Genomic DNA, 24,843 nt, shown 5'->3' on the forward strand with positions numbered 1-24,843 from the left:
GCTCGCCCGGGCGCCCCCCGCCTTAACCGCTTCCTCCCCGGCGCCCCCACCCCTGCGCCGCGACCGCACCTGCGGCGGCGCCGGGGGCCGGAGGGGGACTCGGCGGGGCCACCCCGGCCGCTCTCGAGGGACGCGCGTCTGCGGCCGCCGCGCGCCGCGCTCTGACCCCGCTCCCCTGGGGTCCGCGAGCCCCTGGGTCGGCCCCCGCTTCTCTTTCCAAGGTCATAGGATGGATTTGGTGAGGGGGACGGGGCGCTGGGACGCAGGTGTGAGCCGGAAATCTCAGACTCTGGCAGCCGCCCGGGGCTGACCTCCGCCAGGTCCGTGCTGGGACCCCCTTTCCGTCTGCCCCATGCCTCAAGGGCAACCTTTTCCGCCTGGTCTCCAGTCGACTTCCCAGTCCCCAGCAGTCTCCCTCGCTGCGCCCAGCAGCTGATGGAAACCACGTTGCAAGGAAGGTTGGTGCTGTCAAGTAAGAGCGAAAATCAAAACGCCAAGATGGGTCTCAGACTGTCCGGCAGAGTCAGAGGCCTTCCAGGGCCTTCCCGCTCTTCCCAGGGGTGTGCCAGGGGAGGAGGAACCACCCACCTGGCTGCAGCCTTTCCTCACAGCACCCTCCTGTCCAGGACCCCAAGTGTCTTGCCCCCTCTAGGTGGCACAGACTGCTCCCCAGTTGAGACGCCTCCAATCCCCAGAATCAGAGAAAAGGTCTACATAAAAATTCTCACAGCAATCAGGAGCAGAGCAGGCGCTGCTGCCCTAAGCCTCGGGTCCAAACAGCTCAGCAGTCCTCTCTCTGCTGGCCCGTGTGGCTGCCAAGAGAAAGTGGGCCAGATCCTGCCAGCAGACACACACGTTCATCAGGGTCCCTCGCAGCGGAGCCCTGGTTCCTCTGAGCCCCCCTAACATTCCCCGTGGGCACCATTCCTGTGGCATTTAGCATTTTAACCTGTGTTACGACCGCCTTCCCTTGAACCAGTCCTGCTTCCCGGTTATCTTCTGGAGCCAGTGGCTGAGTCTTCTGTGTGAGATCGGATGTGCCCTGAAGGTCATCGGCAGAGGTTTCCGTAAGGGGCTGTGGGCACATGAACTAACAGCTGGTGGGGTCTCATGTGATCTTTTCCTGTGATCTCCTGGTTAGGATGCAAACTGCCTCTTCTAACAATCTGTTGCATCTGTAAATAATTGTGTCACTTTCTGCGTGGCAACGCGTCACCAAAGTTCCTTGGCAAGTCTATATATTGTTTAAAAAAAAAAAAAAAAAGGAAGAAAACTGCAGGCGCATAATGGGTTGCCAAACCCAGGTCTTCGTCCCCAATCTAAGCACAGTTTCAACCGCCCCCCCCCTCAGGATGAAATGCAGGGAATGTGTCCTTAACAGATTGACCAGGGATTTCTCAATCTGTGCTATTGAGGGCCACCACCTGAAGCCTCTCCAGCAACCCCCCCAAGAAAGAGGAAATCACCTGCATGCTAAAATCCCCCCCACTTCCTGGAAAGCGGGCCTCACCTGGCACAGTCCCTCTGTTAATAACTGTCTTGCCCCTCCCCCCAACTGCAGAGAACCCTTCCATCGTGTCCGACTCTCGAGTGCATCTCTACTTGCTAGATGGGGTGCTGCCTGATTCGTGAATCACTTAATAAAGTCAGTTCAATCTTCAGATTTGCTTGATTGAATTTTAACAACACGCACATGGTGGCGTTTCCTGCTAGAATGCAGGGGGTCCGCGTTTAACCGGAATAGGGTACACTTGGCACAAGTTCTCCACCCTCGCATACCGCCCGTGTGGCCTAGGGCAGTTGTGCAGTCTCTAAATGTCACTGTCCTCCTCGGCGAAGTCGGATGATTACAGTATCATTGTGATAAGGTGGTTGTAAAGACGAAAGGTGATTTTGTGCAAAAGCAGTCCCTTAGCGGGGAGTTACACAAATCAGTGCTCGACGGAGAGGGGGAGCTCAGCAAATGTTAGCTGTTGTCATTATCAGGGAGTAGCTAACACACACAAAGACATCACCTTGGGGAAAAGATCAAGGATCTTTCTTCTGGAGAGACTAATCTCAGCGGACCTCAAAAACTAAGGAAGCCGGGGGGCAGACTTTGGTGAGCGTGCAGAATGCAATTTCCTGGCTCTCACCAACGATGACTACTTAAGGCTTCCACATTAAGAGATTTGCAGGTTCAAAGCCCCTGGTGCCCTTGCTCCAAATTTTATATATATTTATTAAGGGTCAAAATGTGTTCAATATATATTTATTAAGGGTCAAAAATGTGTCTGCCCCTTCCTATTAAAATGCCAAAGAAATTTTTGTAGCAATTATCGGAATGGAGGCTAAAAGCAGCGTAGGAGAAATGGGTGGGGGGGGTGGACTTCCCTTTCCCCGGCGTTTGTAGCTGGAGTTAGCGCCAAGTTCTCTCCAACCCAGAATAACACAGCCGTCTAGGAGCCAGCCAGGGAGAGACATTAACTTTGTCCGACCACCTGCCCCTAGTTTTGGGACAAATCCGACACCTGGACAATAGCATCTTTTTCGGACGCGGCCAGTTATTCCTGCCTCAACCTTCCCCCTCCTAACCTCTCTTTCCTTCCTTTGCTTTAACTTTCAATAAACACATTTACGTTCAGCGCTCAAGACGCCCAGGGTAGAGGGTAAGGAAGGGGTCTGCTGTATTCTGAACAGAAACAGGCAGAAAAAGACAAATCGTGTGGGTGCGTACAGGCTGGAGGGTAAAGCTTTTCATGTCTTTCATCGAAATACAGGATTTAGAATACAGTGGCTTCTTTACAACACACCTTTTCTACCTCGTGGCTTGAGGTCTTAGAGTGGTTTTTAGGCACCAAACAGAGAAATCAAATAAACTTTGGTTCCTGGGAGCAGACTTCTCAGGGGGCCAAAGCCACACGGGCCTCAAGAAAACTCTTGGAGAGGACTTGACACACCCTGAGGAAATTGCTTCCGCAGGCTGTGCAGGAGAGCCCCCGAGTCCCGCACTTGTAGGACCGCGAGCAAAACCGTTTGCTATCACCATGGGATAGAGGAAGATGCCTACTGATCTCACTGGGTCCGACAAGGGAGATCTCCAAGTAGAACATAGAAAGGGCCGACCGATAAAAGGCAAGCAGAGATGACTTAAAGGAGAAACTATTCTCTCTTTTTTAGTAGAATTTGGAGGAAATAGAAAGAACCAGGACATGCTGGTTCATTCTAATAGGCCCAGGCAAAAGCTGACAAATCCAGGGCAATAAAATGGGGTCTCTGGGAAGGATGGGGCTGGAAGAGCCTTTGTTAAGACCTCACACTGCTTTAGGGGCACATCTGGAAGAGCTTCTTTTCATTTGTATTTTTACTTTATCTGAGAGAAAGCACGTACACACAGAAGGAGAGGGAGACGCAGACTCCCTGGTGGGCGGAGAGCCTGACTTGGGGCTGGAAGAGCTTGTAAGGGATAGAGAAGGGCCTATTCCTAAATAAGTAGGTTTGGCTTTTGTCTACTGGACGAGTTGTAATTTGAATCAAGGGAACACTCAATGATTTAAAGAAAATATTCTAGCGTGGGATCAAAAGGGACAGAGACACAGATCATCACTGGGTCCCCCAGTCCTCTCAAGGTAGCAGCAGACGTGGAAACAGGCTGCTCTTTCTTACGGAAGACGCATTACGACTCGGGCAGTGGAGCCAAGAGTCCAAAAGGGGAACGCGAGAGCCAAGAATCACTCCCAAGAAGTAGGACCCGGCCCCCATTAAGGAATCGATGCCATATTCCCCCCTGGATTTCAGTATTGCGATGGGCCGGTGACTGCGACGGGAAATAGCTCCCCTGCCCTCCCGCGCTGGGTGTGATGTCCCGTACCGTGTTTATCTCTGCCTCACTTGTCTGTCGGGTTTTCAAGCGTGGGGAGGAGGTCACAGATCTCCAGGGAGCCTCACCCGCACCTGAAACTATTCTAGATAAACAAACCCGGGACCTTAAGCCTGAGCCTGAGGCCACAAGGAGGTGAAACTTTCTGAAGCTTTTAGAGGTTTCTGGGTGTTCTTCATGTTGGAAGAATGTAAACAGGGCACCTGGGTGGCTCAGTCGATGAAGCATCTGCCTTCGCCTCAGATCCTGATCTCAGGGTCCTGGGATCGAGCGGGGAGCCTGCTTCTCCTCCCTCTGCCGCTCCCCCACGACTCGTGCTCTCTCTCCCTCTCAAATAAAATCTTAAAAAAAAAAAAAAAGAGAAGAATGCAAATAATTTTATACTCTGGATGCATTCAATGAGGCCACAAAAGCTTTGACGTTCGTCTTCAAGAGCTGCTATTGGCATCTCCCTACCCGGGGACCTGAACAGGATCTGCTGCCTCTGCAAGAGAACAGGGAAGTTATTTTGTGCTGGTTTCTAGGTCTGGGACTTAAGAAACTGGAAGCTTCCATTTCCTGTCCCTTGGAACACTCGTTTGGAGCCCAGAGCCACTCTGTAAGAATTCCAGGTACCGTGTGGTGAGGCCGCGCAAGCTCTCTGCGCGGAGAGGCTCTGGGAAAGGACAGAGGGAGGCAAGATGGGCAGAGGAAGGGAAGTTGGGGGGCCAGGGGGTGTCCGGACCATCTGCAGCTCTTCCAGCCCCTGCTGGGACGTCTTCGGGCTGAGGCCCAAGAGACTGAGGGAGGGAGACGCGGTCCCCACTGTTCTCCGAATCCCTGACCCACCGACGAGAAGAGCTGGTAATAAATTGGTGTTTTAAGCCACTCAGTCTTTGGGTGATTTGTTATATGGCAACAGATAACCACAAGAATTTGCTGCCTTGAGAAGAACCCAGCTTACATTGCAAAGTGGGAAAAGCAAATTGCCAAGTAAGATATAGGTACAGTGTTTGAAAAAGACCATTTCGTGTGTTGTGTCCATATAGACGCAATATATGTGCACAGAATACACCTGTAATGTCATCTGTTGCCTCAATTTAAGGAATCAATATTGGAGGGCCTTCTACTTCTTAAGTACATGCTGTATGAATGCTCTACAACAAACATTTTTAACATTGGCTTACTATTTTTAAATGAGAAAATCATGTCCTGCATTTATTTTATTTCAAAGTCATGAACATGTAGCATATACCTACAAAGAGAGTAACACTCTGCCCTTAAAAAAAAAAAAAAAAAAAAAAAACACTAGGTTTACTCTATTACAGGATTATTATTGAAAAGAGATTATATTGACACATAGGCTGATAATTCTTTTAATATCTAGGATAAAGACCAACTCAAATGATCAACAAAGAACAAACAAATTATCAGCAAAGAAAAAAATCCCAAGAGTGGCTTCAGGAGCAACACTAGATCACAGAAGAAAAATGAACCAACAAATTTAGGAAATAAAATGTTCACTCATTTAGGTTACCATGTCTGAAAGTAAGACAAAAAATATTTTCCTAATGAAACAGGTGAGAAAAAAAAAATACTCAAAGACTTGTATCAAGAAATTTAAGGGCATCTGGATGGCTCAGTGGGTTAAGCGTCTACCTTTGGCTCAGGTCCTCATCCTAGGGTCCTGGAATCGAGTCCCACCTCAGGCTCCCTGCACTGGGCTCCATGCTCAGCCGGGAGTCTGCTTCTCCCTCTCTCTCTCTCTGCCCCTCCCCCTGCTCAGGTGTGCACACACGTGCTCTATCTCAAATAAATAAATTAAACTTTGAAAAAAAGAAATTTAAAACAATGGAATCAAAGCCAAGGATGCAAGAGAGGAATCAAGAGCCCAGAAGGAAGGCAGAGTCATCGTTGTGAACCCGAGAGGCTCTGCTGCCTTTCTTTTTGAAACATCAACTGGTTTCCGAGTAGCATTGGCCCAAAAGGCCAAAAAGAAAATAATATCTCAAGGTTTTTTGGAGATTTTTTAGAGTATTACAGGCATAGAGAGAAAATAATCAGGTTTCAGCACTACCGAGACAGCTAGGACCTGAGGGACCCAAAAGAGCCAGAAAGGGAACCTGAGAAAAGTGAAAGCATCCTGCAGCTGCACCTTCCCCCTAAAGAAACAGGCCTCCCTTGCAGCAGCACAGGTCAAAGTTTGAGAGAAGGAACCGGACACGGCTAAGTGGCTTCACAGCGGAAGGAGGGTATGCAGGAGTCTCACAAAACCAAACAAAAATTGGCATTTACAACCTACGGAGGAGGGAGGGCACGGATAAACACCGGGGTTTCAGGGTCCGCTCTTAAACGACCACACGCGTGATGGCAGCGGCAAACCAGAGCCTTCAGAGAATCCAATCCCTCTTCAAGTTATCTCAGCTACTGGTCAGCGAAAGGCGATCTGGTGTGTTCTAACCGCCTGTCAAGTGAAAATCTGAATCTCTCTGGAACAGAACAACACATAAAGACACTGTAGTATTTCATGTATAATATCTGACAATTAAAAAAAATTGCCAAGCATGGTGGGTGACAAGGCCAAGTAAGAAAAAAGCAGTGAAAAGCAGACAAGGAAAAACACGGGCGATCCAGAGACTGGAGATGTACACAACAAACATGAACACGACTGAGATTATTTTTCAAGAAAATAAAGGATAAGACAAAGAAATTCACCTGGGAAGAACTAGAATGTATTTTAAAAACATAATTAAATAATAATCCTGGAACCAAACAAAAATACAATAACCAAATAGAAGTGTTAAAGCAGATTCAACAAAACCAAAGAAGTTAATGAACTATTACTTAGGTCAACAGAAAATATCAGACAGAAGAAAAGAAAGAATGAAAAGTAGAGAAAAAAGTTTAAGAGACTCATAGAACGTGGTAAAGAGCAAACATAGCATTGAAGTTAGAAAAGGAAAGCAAAGAGGGGGTAAATGCGATACTGACTGATAATTTTCCAAAATTAAGAAAGATGTTGACTAAGAAAAATATTACGATCTAGGGAATCTTAGAAACTCCAAGCAGGATATGTCGAAAGAAAGCCACATGTAGACAACCATAATTAGACTTCCAAAAACCAAAGAGAAGATATTAAAAGAAACCAGTCTCTTGCTTCACTTAGCAAAATACCCTCTGGGTCTATCCACGTTGTCACAGACAACAGCATCTCATCCTTTTTATGGGTGCATAATGTTCCAAATATTCCATTGAGGCATATGTATGTACACATGTATGTATGTGTGTCACACCTTCCTTACACATTCATCTAATGATGGATGCTTGAGTTGCTTCCATATCTTGGCTCTTATAAATAATGCTACAATAAACATAGGGGTGCACATACCTTGTGGAATTAGTGTTTTCATTTTGTTTGGATAAATACACAGTAGTGGAATTATTGGATCATACGATATTTCTATTTTTAATTTTTTGAGAAACCTCTATACTGTTTTTCACAGTGGCTGTACCCAAATGAAATAAGATGGACTGAGAAAGACCAATACCCTATGATTTTACTCATATGTAGAACCAAAAAAAAAATCAGGGCACCTGAGTGACGTGCTCAGTGCGGCGTCTGACTCTTGATTTCAGCTCAGGTCATGATCTCAGGGTTATGAGATCAAGCCCCGCGTCATGCTCCATGCTCAGTGGGGAGTCTGCTCTGCTTCTCTCCTTCTCCCTGTCCCTCTGCCCCCACCCCAACCCCCACACTCTCTCTCTCTCTAAAACAAATAGACAAATCTTTTTAAAAAAAATAAATAAACAAAAAAGAATCAGCTCTATACATACAGAGAACAAATTGATGGTTGCCAGAGGGGGGAAGGGAAGGACGATGGAGAAGATGGTTGAAGGGGTGTGGGAGACACAGGCTTTCAGTTTTGGGACGAATAAGTCACGAGAACAAAAGACATAGCATAAGGAATACAATCAATGATATTGCAGTAGTGCTGCGTGCTGACAGATGGTAGCTACACTGTAGCGGGCATAGCATTATGCATAAACTTGTTGAATCACTGTATTACACACCTGAAACTGATGTAACATTGTGTGTCAATTATATTCCAATTAAAAAAAAAATAAATCACCACATGACAGTACTGCAAAGGGAATTTGGTCCATAATATTGTAATAATGTTGTATGGTGACAGATCAAAACTACATTTACGGTGAGCATTGGATAATACATAAAATTGTTGAGTCACTGTGTTATACACCTGAAACTAACGTGACATTGGATGTCAACTATATTTCAATTACAAACATTTTTTAAAAGATTATTTATTTATTTATTTGAAAGAGAGAGAGAAAGAGCACGAGGAGGGGAGGGTCAAAGGAGAAGCAGACTCCCGGCTGAGCAGGGAGCCGGAGGTGGGCCTCGATCCCAGGCTTCCAGGATCATGACCGAGCCGAAGGCAGTTGCCCAACCAACTGGGCCACCCTGGTATCCCTCAATTATAAAAATTTCTACAGGGGGGAAAAAACCCAGGTCCTTCCTCCTTGACGCACACACACACATGCATGTACAACTTTCAGAACAGCCAACGACATCACTCCAGAAATGATACAAGATATTATAACTCGCAACCATTGATACAATCTTCGGAGTGCTAAAAGAAAATAACTACAACTAAAACTCTGAATGCAATGAAAATGCTCCTTAAAAAGAGAGCTGAGGACTTTCTGCTTCTGAACTAGTACCAGACTTGCCCCGCAACTGTTAATTAGAACACTAGACAAAGTCTTGGAATTCACTGTTTCCAATAACTGAAAAAACAGCGAGTGCACGAATACAATCCATATGAGAAAAGAAATGGGGGTGCCTGGGCCGCTCAGCCGGTTAGCAGCTGCCTTTGGCGAGGTCATGGTCCTGGGATCGAGTCCTGCATTGGGCTCCCTGCTCAGTGGGGATTCTGCTTCTCCTTCTTCCCTCACCCTCTGGGTGTATGAGCACTCTCTCTGTCTCTCTTTCTCAAATAAATAAATCTTTGAGAGGCAGAGAGAGAAGCAAATGAGATGAGCCCTACAGTTGTCCAGCTTTCTGCCCAGAGGCATTTTTTTCTGTACTATTGTAAAGGATAAAAACCAAAAAAACAAAAAAGCCAAAGCAGAGCACAGTGGCCTCATTGACTTGAGTAGGCAGAGATCAGAATTCATGGAGGCTTAGGCAGCTGGAATTTCTCAAGCAGAGAACTGAAGACAGAAAACTATGCACATAAAGAGCCGAGAAAATCTTTATAGGGATTATGCTGAGTTCCTGGTTCATAACTAAGCTTTGCATTTGTAGGATAGAATGCGGTGTGGTCAGGCAAAGGTGGGGAGCTGCAAGCTGAACAATTCCTAGAGGTCGTAAAGAGGCGGAAAGCATGCAAATTCTGATGAGCCCAAGTGGGGAAGAGACTGGGATTACATACAGACTCCAGGTGGCTCGAACCTTAGTGGCCAGACTAAACTGGCAGGAGGGCAGAGGCGATTCTACTGCCCCAACAAAGCTTTAAAAAACCATCAAATTTATTTATTTATTTATTTATTTATTTATTTATTTATTTATTCTCAAGTAACTTACCTGCCCAGCAAACACATTTCAAAATTTTAAAAAACAACTGCAAAATCCAGAAATTCATTTTTTTAAGATTTTGTTTATTTATTTGACAGAGAGACACAGCAAGAGAGGGAACACAAGCAGGGCGAAGAGGCAGAAGCAGGCTTCCCGCGGAGCAGGGAGCTTGATGCCGGCCTCGATCCCAAGATGCTGGGATCACGACCAGAGCCGAAGGCAGATGCTTAAAAACTAAGCCACCCAGGGACCCCAAAATCCAGAAATTCTACAATGTAACACTCACAGAAGCAAAAATACTGGAAAGGATGGAATTAGCTGACAGGAGCTTTCATACAGCTATTATAAATGTATTCAAGGACTTAAAGAAAAATATGAACACAATAAAAGAAAGAAAAGAATAGAAACTATTTCTTAACAACCTCATGAAATTCTACAGCTAAAAAATGTAATGTTTAAAAGTCATTATGAAGTTAAAAAGTCTTTGATGGGCTTACCATAAGATTGGATGCTCTGGGAAAAAGAAAAATGAACTTGAGGGGTTCCTGGGTGGCTCAGTGGGTTAAAGCCTCTGCCTTCAGCTCAGGTCATGATCTCAGGGTCCTGGGATCGAGTCCCGCATTGGGCTCTCTGCTCAGCAGGGAGCCTGTTTCTCCATCTCTCTCTGCCTGCCTCTCTGCCTACTTGTGATCTCTGACTGTCAAATAAATAAATAAAATCTTTTTTAAAAAATGAACTTGAAAACACGGAAACCAAAGCACAGAAAGAAAAAATAGAGCTCAGTGACTTGTATGACAGAATCAAGCCATCTAACGTACATTCAATTTTAATACCTGGAGTGTGTATGTGTGGAGAGTTAGTAAGGTAGAAAAAAATTATTTGAATAAACATGGCTAAATTTTTCCAAATTTGATCGAAACTATAAATACACAGATCCAAGTGGCTCAGTGTACCTTAAGCTGACGTCATAGTCAACTTGCTGAAAACCAGTAAGACAGAGAAGAACCTTAAAGTATCCAGAGGAGAAAAACATATCAAGAGAACAAAGATAAGAATCAACTAACTTCTTTTCAGAACTAATGCAAGCCAGAGGACAACAGAACAGTATCTCGGATATGCTATAAACAACAACAACAAAATGTTCTTCAAGTAAGAAGGTGAAATAAAAAAGTTTTTTAGGTAAATAAAATAAAAGAATTTACAACTGTCAGGCTGAAGTAAATTGATAACAGATCAAAACGGAAGAGTGAATAGAACTAGAAACGGACAAATATGGGAGTGAATACAAGCAGTTTTTTTCCTCCTTTTTAAAAGTTTCCTTAAAAGATAGTTGTTTGATTAAAGAAAATAATAATATCAATGTATTATGGAACTTGTATGTATAAAGTAAAATATACACGATGGAAAAAAAAAGCACAGAAGATGGAAGGAAAGAAGTAAAAGTATGCTGTTATGAACTGCTTACATTATCCATGAAATAGTATAATATTGTTTGGCTTTCGATTGCTGGATGTTGAAGGTGCATATTATAAATCCTAGAGCACAGGGGCGCCTGGGTGGCTCAGCGGGTTAAAGCCTCTGCCTTCCACTCGGGTCATGATCCCAGGGTCCTGGGATCAAACCCTGCACTGGGCTCTCTGCTGGGTGGGGAGCCTGCTTCCCCCCCCCCCCCCCGCCGCCTGTCTCTCTGCCTGCTTGTGATCTCTGTCAAATAAATAAATGAAATCTTTAAATTAAAAAAAAAAATCCCAGAGCACAAAGAAGCAAATTATCTCAACTATAAGACGTAAAATGGCCTATTTGAAAAATAATACTGAAGAAGGTATGAAAGAGAAAAAGTAAATAAAGACCAGGACAAATAGAAAAGAAACAGTAAGATGGTAGATTTAAACCAAAATATCCTGTGAATTAGATTTATTCTAAAGAGTCTAAAGCTACAATGAAAAGACAGAGACCATTAGACTGGATAAAATATAATAAGACCCAAATATACACTCTTTACCAAAATACATTCTTTAAATATACAAATACATACACAGATAGGCTAAACGTTCAAGGATAGAAATACATGTATCATGAGAATATTGATCAAAAGAAAACCAGAGCAGCTATATCGGTGTCAGACAAATATTTCCAGAGATAAACAGGGTTAATTCATAATGGTAAAGGATAAATTCATTAGGAAAATACAACAATCCAAATGTAATTATACTAAGTCTTTAAAATACATGATGTACAGCATATGAAGAAAACCACAAATCCACAAATAGTAGGATTTTAACAAACCTCCCTCAGTAATGCAGGAAACATGTAAAGACACGGAAGAACAGTCAAACATTAGCATGTAACATGCCCAGATTAGATTGGCAGAGCACGGCAGGCACCACTGCAGGCACAGTCTTCCCAAGCACGCATGGAACATTCACGAAACATGGACTATGTGCTGGGCCACAGAACAGTTCTCAATAAATTTAAAAGTACCAAGATCATACAGACAATGTTCTCTGTCTACAGTGGAAATACATTAGAAATCAATAATGATAAGAAGCCTGGAATATCCTCAAATATTTTATAAATAAAATATAGTTTGTTTTTTAAAGATTTTATTTATTTGTCAGAGAGAGAGAGAGAGAGCAAGCACAGGCAGACAAAGAGGCAGGCAGAGGCAGAGGGAGAAGCAGGCTCCCTGCCGAGCAAGGAGCCTGATGTGGGACTCAATCCCAGGACACTGGGATCATGATCTGAACTGAAGGCAGCTGCTTAGTCAACTGAGCCACCCAGGTGTCCCTGAATAAAATACAGTTTTATATATTGCATAAGTCAAAGAATAAATCACAAAGGAAGTTTAAAATATTCTGAAGCAAATCTAACAAAAACACAGTGTGTTCAAATTTGTGGAATGCAGCTAGAAAAGTGCTTAGAGGGAAAATTTTAGCCCAAAATGCCTTTTTAAAAAAAAGAGAAAGGATTTAAAAACCAACTTTCTAAAGTTCCACTTTAAGAAGCTGTAAAAAGGACATAAAATTAAATCCAAATAAAACAGAAGGAAGGAAATACAAAAGGGGAGAGCAGAAATTAATGAAATGGAAAATGGACAAACACTAGAGAAAAAATAAATGAAAATGTCAATAAATCAATGAATCTCTGAGCTGATTTAGAAGTACAGAGAAAACACAAATTACCATCAGACATGATGGAAGGATGGCAGGGGCTCTGCCATAGATACTAAAGACATGAAAAATCACAAAGGAATATTATACACAACTTAATTCCAAAAAAGTCAACAAATAAATAAAATAGAAGAATTCCTTGAAAAACACAAATTAACAAAACAGATCCAAGAAGAGATAGAAAATCTGAATAGTCCTATATCTTTTAAAGAAATTTAATTTGAGGGAAGTAGTAATTTAAGAATTAATTTAATGGCAGGGAAGTAGGAGGAGGTGCCATTTCAACCTGTACCCTAAAGTGAACGGATTACCTACCAAAGAACTCCGATCACACACAAAATCAGCCTGAGATCAGAATTATACACATCTGGATCTCTATGGGGGCAGAAGACGCCAGCGGGCAGAAGCATTCCAGGGTGCAGGGTGCACCTGGACTGCACCACAGTCAATACATCCAGCTACATCCGTTCAGTCTTCTCTCACCAAAATGACTAGGTGGAGGAATGCCCAACAGGAGAAAAATACAGAGGATGGGCCTTCTACAACAGAGCTAATGGCTATCGACATAGACAATATGTCGGAAAGAGAATTCAGGCTAACAATTATCCAGGCAATAGCTAGGTTGGAGAAAACCATGGATGACCAAACGGAATTGATTAGGGCAGAACTGAAAGCCACCAGGGATGATGTCCAAAATGCTCTCAGTAAGTTCCAATCTAATCTAAATTCTCTAAAAGCTAGAGTAACTGAGACAGAAGATAGAATTAGTGATCTGGAAGACAAACAGATAGAGAGAAAGGATCAGGAGGAAGCCTGGAACAAACAGCTTAGAAGCCACAAAAACAGAATCAGGGAAATAAATGATGCCATGAAATGTTCCAACATCAGAATTATTGGAATCCCTGAAGGCGGGGGAGAAAGAAAGAAGTCTAGAAGATATAGTGGGACAAGTTGTCCATGAAAATTTTCCCAATCTCACAAATGGAACCAGCATTCATGTACTAGAGGCAAAACGGTTTCCCCCTAAGATTATAGATTCTCGAAAGTCCTCGAGACACCTAATAGTAAGAATGAAGAATTATAATTGTAGGCAGACCCTCTTGAAAGCAGCTAGGACAAAGAAGCTCCTTACGTACAGAGGAAAGCCCATCAGAATAATGTCAGACCTGTCCACAGAGACCTGGCAAGCCAGAAAGGGCTGGCAAGGTATATTCAGGGCACTAAATGAGAAGAACATGCAGTCAAGAATACTTTATCCAGCAAGACTGACATTCAAAATGGATGGGGAGATAAAGAGTTTCCAAGACCGGCAAGACTTAAAAGACTATACAACCACCAAGCCGACACTGCAGGAATTATTAAGGGGGGTTCTATAAAAGAGAAAAAAATCCTAAAAATATCATTCAACAGAAATATAGAGACAATCTACAGAAAGAAAGACTTCAAAGGTAACACAATGTTAATAAAAACGTATCTATCAATAATCACTCTCAATGTGAATGGCCTAAATGTACCCATAAAACAACACAGGGTTGCAGATTGGAAAAAACGACCCATCCATATGTTGTCTACAAGAGACCCATTTTGAACCTAAAGATACACCCAGACTGAAAGTGAAGGGATGGAGAAGCATCTTACATGCCAATGGACCTCAAAAGAAGGCCGGGGTAGTGATTCTCATATCAGATAAATTAGATTTTAAACTAAAGACTGTAGTCAGAGATACAGGACACTACGTAATTCTTAAAGGGACTATCCACCAAGATGATCTAACAATTGTAAATATCTACGCCCCCAATATGGGAGCAGCCAATTACATAAGAAAACTACTAGTCAAGATAAGAGTCATACTGATATGAATACATTAACAGTAAAAGATGTTAACATGCCTCTCTCAGTAATAGACAGATCATCAAAGCAGAAAATCAATAAAGAAACAAGAGCATTGAATGACACATTGGACCAGATGGACCTCATAGATATACACAGAACATTCCACCCTAAAACAACAGAATACTCATTCTTCTCAAGTGCGCGTGGAACCTTCTCCAGGATAGACCAAATACTGGGTCACAAATCAGGACTCAACCAATACCAAAAGACTGACATTATTCCCTGCATATTTTCAGATCACAATGCTTTTCCTTCAATCACAAGGAAATGTTCAGAAGGAACTCAAACACCTGAAAGCTAAAGACCACCTTGCTTAAGAATGCTTGGATCAACCAGGAGATCAAAGAACTTAAACAACTCATGGAAACCAATGAGAATGAAGACACTTCGGTCCAAAACCTATGGGATACAGCAAAGGCAGTCCTAAGGGGGAAATACATAGCCATCCAAGCTTCCCTCAAAAAAATGGAAAAATCCAGAATACACCAGTTGTCTCTACACCTTAAAGAACTGGAGAATCAACAACAAATTAAACCAACTCCACACATAAGAAGGGAAATAATCAAGATTGGAGCAGAGATCAATGAGGTAGAAACCAGAGATACAGTAGAATGTATCAATGAAACTAGAAGCTGGTTTTTTTTTTTGAAAGAATCAATAAGATCAATAAACCATTGACCACAATAATCCCAAAGAAAAGAGAGAAAGCCCAAATTAATAAAATTATTAATGAAAAGGGAGAGATCACAACGAACACCAAGGAAGTAGGAACAATCATCAGAAGTTATTATCAACAGTTATATGCCAATAAGCTAAGCAACCTAGATGAAATGGATGCATTCCTGGAAAAATATAAACTCCCAAAATTGAACCAGGAAGAAATTGACAACCTGAGTAGACCAATATCTAGTAACGAGATTGAAGCAGTGACCAAAAACCTCCCAAAAAACAAGAGCCCAGGACCTAATGGAATCCCTGGGGAATTCTACCAACTTTCAAAGAAGAAATAACACCTATTCTCCTGAAGCTGTTTCAAATAATTGAAGCAGAAGGAAAACTTCCAGACTCTTTTTATGAAGCCAGCATTACCCTGATCCCCAAACCAGGCAAAGACCCTACCAAAAAGGAGAAATTCAGACCAATATCACTGATGAATATGGATGCTAAGATTCTCAACAAGATCCTAGCAAACAGGATCCAACAGCACCTTAAAAAGATTATCCACCATGATCAGGTGGGATTCATCTCTGGGTTACAAGGATGGGTCAACATTCGCAAATCAATCAATGTGATAGAACAAATCAATAAGAGAAGTGAGAAGAACCACATGGTCCTCTCAATTGATGCAGAAAAAGCATTTGAAAAAATCCAGCATCTGTTCCTGATTAAAATGCTTCAAAGTATAGGGATAGAGGAAACATTCCTGAACTTCATCAAATCTATCTATGAAAGACCTACAGCAAATATCATCCTCAATGGGAAAAAGTTTGCAGCCTTCCCATTGAGATCAGGAACACGACAAGGAGGCCCACTCTCACCACTCTTGTTCAACATAGTATTAGAAGTCCTAGCAACAGCAATCAGACAACAAAGGGAAATAAAAGGTATCCAAATTGTCAATGTAAAAGTCAAACTCTCTCTCTTCGATGATATGATACTTTATATGGAAAACCCAAAAGACTCCACCCCCAAACTACTAGAACTCATACAGCAATTCAGCAACGTGGCAGGATACAAAGTCAATGTACAGAAATCAGTGGCTTTCTTATACACTAACAATGAAAATACAGAAAGGGAAATTAGAGAATCAATTCCATTTACTATAGCACCAAGAGCCATAAGACACCTGGAAATAAACCTAACCAAAGAGGTAAAGGGACTGTACTCGAGGAACTACAGAATGCTCATGAAAGAAATTGAAGAAGACACAAAAAGATGGAAGACCATTCCATGCTCTTGGATCGGAAGAAAAAACATTGTTAAAATGTCTATACTGCCTAGAGCAATCTATACTTTTAATGCCATTCCGATCAAAATTCCACCGGTATTTTTCAACGAGCTAGAGCAAATAATCCAAAAATTTGTATGGAATCAGAAGAGACCCCGAATTGCTAAGGAAATGTTGAAAAACAAAAATAAAACCGGCCGCATCCCGTTACCTGATTTCAAGCTTTACTACAAAGCTGTGATCACCAAGACAGCATGGTACTGGCATTAAAACAGACACACAGACCAGTGGAACAGAGTAGAGAGCCCAGATATAGACCCTCAACTTTATGGGCAAATAATCTTCAACAAAGCAGGAAAAAATATACAGTGGAAAAAAGACAGTCTCTTCAATAAATGGTTCTGGGAAAACTGGACAGCTATATGTAGAAGAATGAAACTCGACCATTCTCTTACACCGTACACAAAGATAAACTCAAAATGGATAAAAGACCTCAATGTGAGACAGGAATCGATCAGAATCCTAGAGGAGAACATAGGCAGTAATCTCTTCGATATCAGCCACAGCAACTTCTTTCAAGATATGTCTCCAAAGGCAAAGGAAACAAAAGCGAACATAAACTTTTGGGACTTCATCAAAATCAAAAGCTTCCGTACAGCAAAGGAAATAGTTAAGAAAACAAAGAGGCAACCCACGGAATGGGAGAAGATATTTGCAAATGACAGTACAGACAAAAGGTTGATATCCAGGATCTATAAAGAACTCCTCAAACTCAACACACACGAAACAGATAATCATATTAAAAAAATGGGCAGAAGACATGAACAGACACTTCTCCAATGAAGACATACAAATGGCTATCAGACACATGAAAAAATGTTCATCATCACTAGCCATCATGGAGATTCAAATCAAAACCACATTGAGATACCACCTTACACCAGTGAGAATGGTCAAAATTAACAAAACAGGAAACAACGTGTGTTGGAGATGATGTGAAGAAAGGGGAACCCTCTTACACTGTTGGTGGGAATGAAAGTTGGTGCAGCCATTTTGGAGAACAGTGTGGAGATTCCTCAAGAAATTAAAAATAGAGCTTCCCTATGACCCTGCCATTGCACTACTGGGTATTTACCCCAAAGATACAGATGTAGTGAAAAGAAGGGTCATCTGTACCCCAATGTTTATAGCAGCAATGGCCACGGTCGCCAAACTGTGGAAAGAACCGAGATGCCCTTCAACGGACGAATGGATAAGGAAGATGTGGTCCATATACACTATGGAGTATGATGCCTCCATCAGAAAGGACGAATACCCAACTTCTGTAGCAACATGGACAGGACTGGAGGAGATTATGCCGAGTGAAATAAGTCAAGCAGAGAGAGTCAATTATCATATGGTTTCACTTATTTGTGGAGAATAACAAATAGCATGGAGGACAAGGGGATATGGAGAGGAGAAGGGAGTTGGGGGGAATTGGAAGGGGAGGTGAACCATGAGAGACTATGGACTCTGAAAAACAACTTGAGGGTTTTGAAGGGGCGGGGGGTGGGAGGTTGGGGGAACCAGGTGGTGGGTATTAGAGAGGGCACGGATTGCATGGAGCCCTGGGTGTGGTGCAAAAACAATGAATACTGTTCCGCTGAAAAGAAAAAAAAAAGAATGATTTAAAAAAATAAATTTAATTCATAATTGGGGCGCCTGGGTGGCTCAGTGGGCTAAGCCTCTGCCTTCTGCTCAGGTCATGATCTCAGGGTCCTGGGATCGAGTCCCGCATCGGGCTCTCTGCTCAGCGGGGAGCCTGCCTCCTCCCTTTCTCTCTGCCTGCCTCTCCGTCTACTTGTGATCTCTGTCAAATAAATAAATGAAATCTTTTAAAAGAAGAAATTTAATTCATAATTAATAACCTAATTTCAAAAACAAAACCGAATTCCTTTATACCCAGTAGACTTCTTTGTGAATCTTAACATTTAATGAAGTGTGAACATCAGTCTTATAAAAATCTTTCCATAAAATAAAGGGTGATTCATCCCAAGTCATTTTATGAGGCCAGAGTTCCTCTCTTAACAAAATCAGATAAAGATGTTATAAGAAAATAAAACAGGCGGTGCCTGGGTGGCTCAGTGGGTTAAAGCCTCCGCCTTCAGCTCAGGTCATGATCCCAGGGTCCTGGGATCAAGCTCCACATCGGGCTCTCTGCTCAGCAGGGAACCTGCTTCCCCCTCTTTCTCTGCCTGCCTCTCTGCCTACTTGTGATCTCTGCCTGTCAAATAAATAAATAAAATCTTAAAAAAAAAAAAAAAGAAAAGAAAAGAAAACGGATATAAATGCAAAAGCGTAGTAGTATATTACCAGACCGAACTCAGCAGTGAATAAAACAATAATCCATCTTGAAAAAGTACAGTTTCTCCCAGACACACAAAGTTGGTTTAAATTTTTAAAAATTAATTGGCGTAATTTATCATATTCAGAGAAGAAAAAATTCATGATCATCCTAATGCATACATAAAAAGTGCCCGACAAAATTCAATACCCGATTCATAGTGAAAACTCTCACATAAATAGGAACAGAAGGGAACCTCCTTAACTTGATAGAGGGCATCTATAAAAAAAAAAAAAGTATATTTACCATCCCCCCAACCCAGGGTCAAAGATTGAGCACTGTCCCTGTGAACCAGGAATGAGGCATCTGTTGAACATACGTTAGAGGTTCCAGCCAGTGAAATAAGTTAATTAAAAGAAATAAAATACACACGGATTGATAAGAAAGGGCACAACCTTTTATTCAAAGTCAACATGATCATATACATAAAAAATCTTAAGGAATCTATAAGAAAAGCCATCAGAACTAATGAGTGACTTGAGCGAGGTCACGGAATACAAGATCAAACCACAAAGAAGCAACCAGAAAATGAAATATGAAAAATAGTAGCATTCATGATAGTATCAAAACCATGAAATATTAGGGATAGGTTTAACAAAATAAGTGGAAAATCTGTATATTAAAAACTTATAAAACACTGATGAGAGAAATCAAAGATCAACAATAAATGAGGCACCATAATAAGAACCTGTACTGGAGTTTGATTTTTTAAATGTTAATTCTGCTGGAATTCATCTATAAATTATATATACATCTATATATAATATATAGATATATAATATAATATAGATCTAATATCTATATATAATACAGATATATAATATATAGATGTATATATAATTTATAGATTATATCTATATGTTATATAAATGTATATATACCTATAATATACATTATATATTATAAATATAAATATATATGCATCTAGAAATTAACATCTATAAAATAACATCTACAAATTAACATAAATTAACATAACATCTATAAATTAACACAAATTAACATAACATTAATCCAAATAAAAGCACTAGAAATATTTTTCTGCAAAATTTGATAAGCTGGTTCTAAAATGTATATAAAAATGCAAAGGACAGATAATAGCCAAAACAATTTTTAAAAAGAAGAAAATGAAAGAGGACTACCTGATTTCAAGACATACTATAACCTGATCAGGAGAGTGTGGTTTTGGCAGAAGAACAGACATACAGATCCAAGGAACATAATAGATCAGGAATAAGTCTACACATATGTAATCAATTGAATTTTGACAAAAGTGCCAAGTTAATCCAATAGTAGAAAAGACAGCCTTTTCACCAGATCATGCTAGGCAACTGGTTTTTCATGTGAAAATGAATGAACTTTGGTATTTACTTTATCCCACACACAGAAATCAACTAAAGATAGATCCTGGGCCTAAATGTAAAAGCTAAAACCACAAAACTTCCATAAGGAAACATAAGAAAAAATGTTTGCAACCTTGAGTGAGTAGAAATTTCTTACATAGGGCATAAAAACACAAATAATAAAAGAAAAGTATTAATAATTTTACTTCATCAAAATTAAAATCTTTTACTCATTAGAAGACACCTTTGAAAAAAATGAAGACAAACCATAGACAAAGAAAATTATATATATATATATATATATATATATATATATATATATATATATTATATATAATATATTTGTATTTATATCTCCATATATATCTGGCAAAGAATTTGTATCAAGAATATGTCAAGAGGGGCCCCTGGGTGGCTCAGTGGGTTAAGCCTCTGCCTTTGGCTCAGGTCATGATCTCAGGGTCCTGGGATCGAGCCCCACATCAGGCTCTCTGCTCAGCAGGGATCCTGCTTCCTCCTCTCTCTCTCTGCCTGCCTCTCTGCCTGCTTGTGCTTTCTGTCTGTCAAATAAATAAATAAAATCTTTAAAAAATAAAAAAAAGAATATGTCAAGAAATCTTGCAACTCAATAAAATGAAAATGTACAACTTAATTCTTTAAGTGAGCAAATTAGAATAACAAGATACACAAATGGTCACTAGCACATGAAAAAATATTTAACCTCGGGCCGCCTGGGTGGCTCAGTCGGCTAAGTCGCTGCCTTCAGCTCAGGTCATGATTCCAGGGTCCTAAAATCGAGTCCTGAGTTGGGCTCCTTGCTTGGCAGGGAGCCTGCTTCTCTCTCCGCCTCTGCCTGCCACTCTGCCTGCTTGTGTGCTTGCACACTCTCTCACTCTCTCTCTCTCTCTGACAAATAAATAAATAAAATAGTTACCTCATTAGTTATCAGAAAATGCAAATTAAAACCACAGTGGAATAGTACCACACAATCAGTAGAATGGCTGAAATGAAAACACCTGACAGTACAAAGTGTGGACAAAAATATACAGCAACTAGAACTCCCATAGTACTACTGGGAATGTAAACAGTTCAATAATTTTGAAAAATTGCTCAACAGTTTCTTATAAAGTGAAGCACACAATGGCCCTATGGTTCAGCAATTTCAGTTCTAGGTTTTTTTCTTAGAGAAATAAAGACCACAATCTGACATTTATGTGAACGTTCATAGCCTCTTTCTTCAAAACAGCTAAAAACTAGAAACGATACAAACATTAATCAATAGATAACTAATAAACAAATTATTGAATATCTGCACAGTGATATTACTGAGCAATTAGAGGAACAAACTAGACGACAATAGTGTGGCTGAATCACAGAAACGTTATCCTGGGTGAAAGCAGCCGCACACAGAAGAGTATGCACAGCCTTATCTCATGCTTAGGAAATTCTACAACAGGTAAAACAAATCTATAGTGACAGAAAATAAATTAATAGAAATGGAATAATGGAATAATAAAAATTCCATCAAAAGGAAAGAAAGAGTTAAAGGGGACCATAAAATGAGTGAGATGAATAGAAAGTAAATAGTAATATTGTAGATTAAATCCCAATAAATCAGTAGTTCATAATTCATTTTACCAAGGTAAGTGTATTCTAATCTCAAGACAAAAACTCTTAGATATAAATATAAAAATGTCCAAGGAGATTTTATTTACAATAAACATACAATAAATATGAAGACACAGGATTTTTGAACATGAAAGGATGGACAAAAAATAACTGAATGAAAACTGGTCCATGTATACTAGTACCAAACAAAGCTAAGTTCAAGGTAAAGAGATTTTACTAAAGATAAGGAATGACATTTCATTATGATAAAAGTGCCATCTACCAAGAAAATAAAAACATTTCCAAAACTGGATACACCTTATAACATCTACTCAAAATACATAAAGCAAAAGTGATAGAACTAGAAACATAGCCTAGCTCCATCTGACTGACACAGTAAATAATCAAAGATCTAAAATTGGAACATAAATCAAAATTTAAGAAAACAGAATCAAAGATATACTATCTAAAATCTGTAAATCAAGAAAAAGTCTGAGCATATTATTTACTCTGTGCGTGTTGAGACAGATCTGTTTACCTAGTTGCCTTAGGGTGGGTGGGAAAGCCCAGAGCAAGAAATTCAACCTAAACACTTCTTAACTTTTTTTTTTCCTTCTTCTTAATTCAGGGAAGGAAGGAAGGGCTTCCAGGAAATCTGGCTGTGTAAGTAGACATTTTTAGAGCCTCCTCCCTGAAACCTACAAAAATCAAGGAAGGAACTAAAATTAAACATGAAAACCAAGCTGAAACGTGGACCACCTTAACCTTTCCCTACAAGGGCTGAAGAAGAGTCGCCAGGCCAGGCAACCAGAACCGGAAGGAAATGGGATCCTGGGAGTGGACCACATCTCCTGAGCTCGGGAACCAGCACAGCACTGTGGGACCAAGGAACCTCCTGGATACACCCTACCCCCCAAGCTGGAGCAGAGATCTGGAGGTGTGGGTGGTGTGAGGAGAGACCTCATGTAACCTCTCGCTGCCAACTTCCATGCGTCCCAGCTCTTGACTGGGAGAGGGAGGGTGAGATTAGTAAGAGGGCAAATGAAGATCAAAGCTGATGACAGAGATAGAGAAAAGCATTCGCTGACACCCCGATACAATATCAGGGCTTTCTCAATATTAGCTGAACAACACGATTATCAGGAATGAGATTTATGAGTTTGTTTAGAGATTTTTTTAAAGTATTCTCTACACCCCATGTGGGGCTCAAACTCGCAACCCCGGGATCAAGAGTCACTCATTCTACCCACCGAGCCAGCCAGGCACCCTGAGATTTGTGAATGTCTTTAAACGCACCCATCAGAATCACGTCAAAGCGACGGAATCCAAATTTACAGACGTGAAACCCAGTCCAGTGTAGTTAAAAAATATTTCCAGAATGAGACGACAGTTTTAGCCCCATCCATAGGTAAAAATTAAAAATATTTGCGACTCCCAATACTGGCAGAAGTGTAGAGACGTGAACATGCTTATAGGCATACCGAGGGAAAAGATAGCAGCAGAAAAGCACCTTTTCTGGGATTTCATGTTTCTACATGGAACCATATCAATTAGTGTCGCGAAGTCTCCGCTTCCCCACCCAGTTCTCCAGTGGGTGACTTTGGAAGACAATTAAGGACGGGCAGGTCCGTCTCCTGCACTCCCTCCTGTGCTGTTCGGCCTTAAGCTTGCACGTGCCCGTCCCCTCCTGTGACTGCTCAGGTGGTAAATTATCTAATTCTGGGTGCAGTATAACAAAATTAACACGTTGATCCTCCTCAGCACAACCTCAGCTGTTCAAAAAATGTGAACTGGAGAAAGAAAAAAGCGCCACTTACAGATTTCTCTCCTTTTGTCATCGGTAGTAAAGCCAATAAAGATCCACACAAGGACAATGTCAGTGTCTACCCCCTCCGCGGCTCGTGCCCCGCATCCAGTCTTCCTTCCTCCCCCACGGAAGGGCCCTGGTCTCTTCCTGCCTCCGGCCCGTCCCTCTGCTGTGCTTTCCATCACGTTCCTCCTTGTGTCCCAGCCACTCCGCACGAGAGCTGACGACTTCCATTCGTAGCTCTTAGTTCAGTAATCGGCATAACCTTCTGTATTGGAAGCCAGACCACGTCGCAGTCATTTTTGGCAGCTTCCTCTTCCTGTACGCCATTTCTACTCCATCTCAAAGACCCTCATGGTTCAAAATTCCAAAGTAAAACACAACATTCAGTAAGACATCCCCCCACCCCGTCTTCCAGATCCTCTGCACTCCTCCCGTCCAGCAAGCCCTATTACCACTTTCAGATGTGTCTTCCCAGAAATACTGCACAGATGTGTCCTACCTCTTCACATACATAGGACCACACTGCATATGTTATTTTGCAAGAGGAATGCCAACTAATAAGTGTAAAAGGAATAATGGAGATTCATGAATCGCCATTTTACAACCAAAAAAGTATGGATTGATATAAGCAAGAAGGAGCAATCCACCTGTTTGCGGAAGGCTGTCCAGAGAAGGATGGTTTTTATATTTTTACGCGGTTGGGGGAAAAGAAAGAATATGTGATAGAGACCTTTTTCTGCCTGCAAAACCTAAAATATGTATTATCTGGCCCTTTACAGAGAAAGCTTGCCTACCTCTGCATTTCGGTGAAAGAAAACTGAAGAAGAGGATATGGAGAAAGCTGACAGATTCACTGTGACCCGTGATTAAAATTTGCAGCATGAGTAGTGGGACACATGGCCTTGCGTGCCTCCTTCCGTGACGCACTGGGAAGGGGACATCACGTATGTGCCATTCTTGCCAAAAATGCGTAACCTGATTCCAAACACAAGGAGACACCGGACGTAGACTTTGCAAAAATGTCAATGTCATAAAATACATAAAAGAGATTGGAAAACTACTCTGAATTAAAAGCTGGCAATGAATGTAATAGCTATGACTGGGTTTACCCCAACAGTGAAGGACATTACAGCCATTATGACAATAACCAAGGAAATCTTTCGAGGAGGTCTGTACTTCCTTCGGGATATCAACGTTAAATTTCCCGGGTATGATCATTGCATTGCGGTCACGTAAAAGAACATAAATCGT

General features: G+C 41.4%; 1 protein-coding gene across 2 annotated transcripts in view; it reads right to left on the reverse strand.

Annotated features, from left to right (window-relative positions):
* Positions 1 to 24,843, reverse strand: part of CALN1 (calneuron 1) — a 486,412-nt gene that overhangs the window by 392,126 nt on the left and 69,443 nt on the right. The window lies entirely within an intron of this gene.

This window comes from Mustela nigripes, chromosome 11 (genome assembly GCF_022355385.1).
Source record: "Mustela nigripes isolate SB6536 chromosome 11, MUSNIG.SB6536, whole genome shotgun sequence".
In the NCBI taxonomy this organism is placed as follows: domain Eukaryota; kingdom Metazoa; phylum Chordata; class Mammalia; order Carnivora; family Mustelidae; genus Mustela; species Mustela nigripes.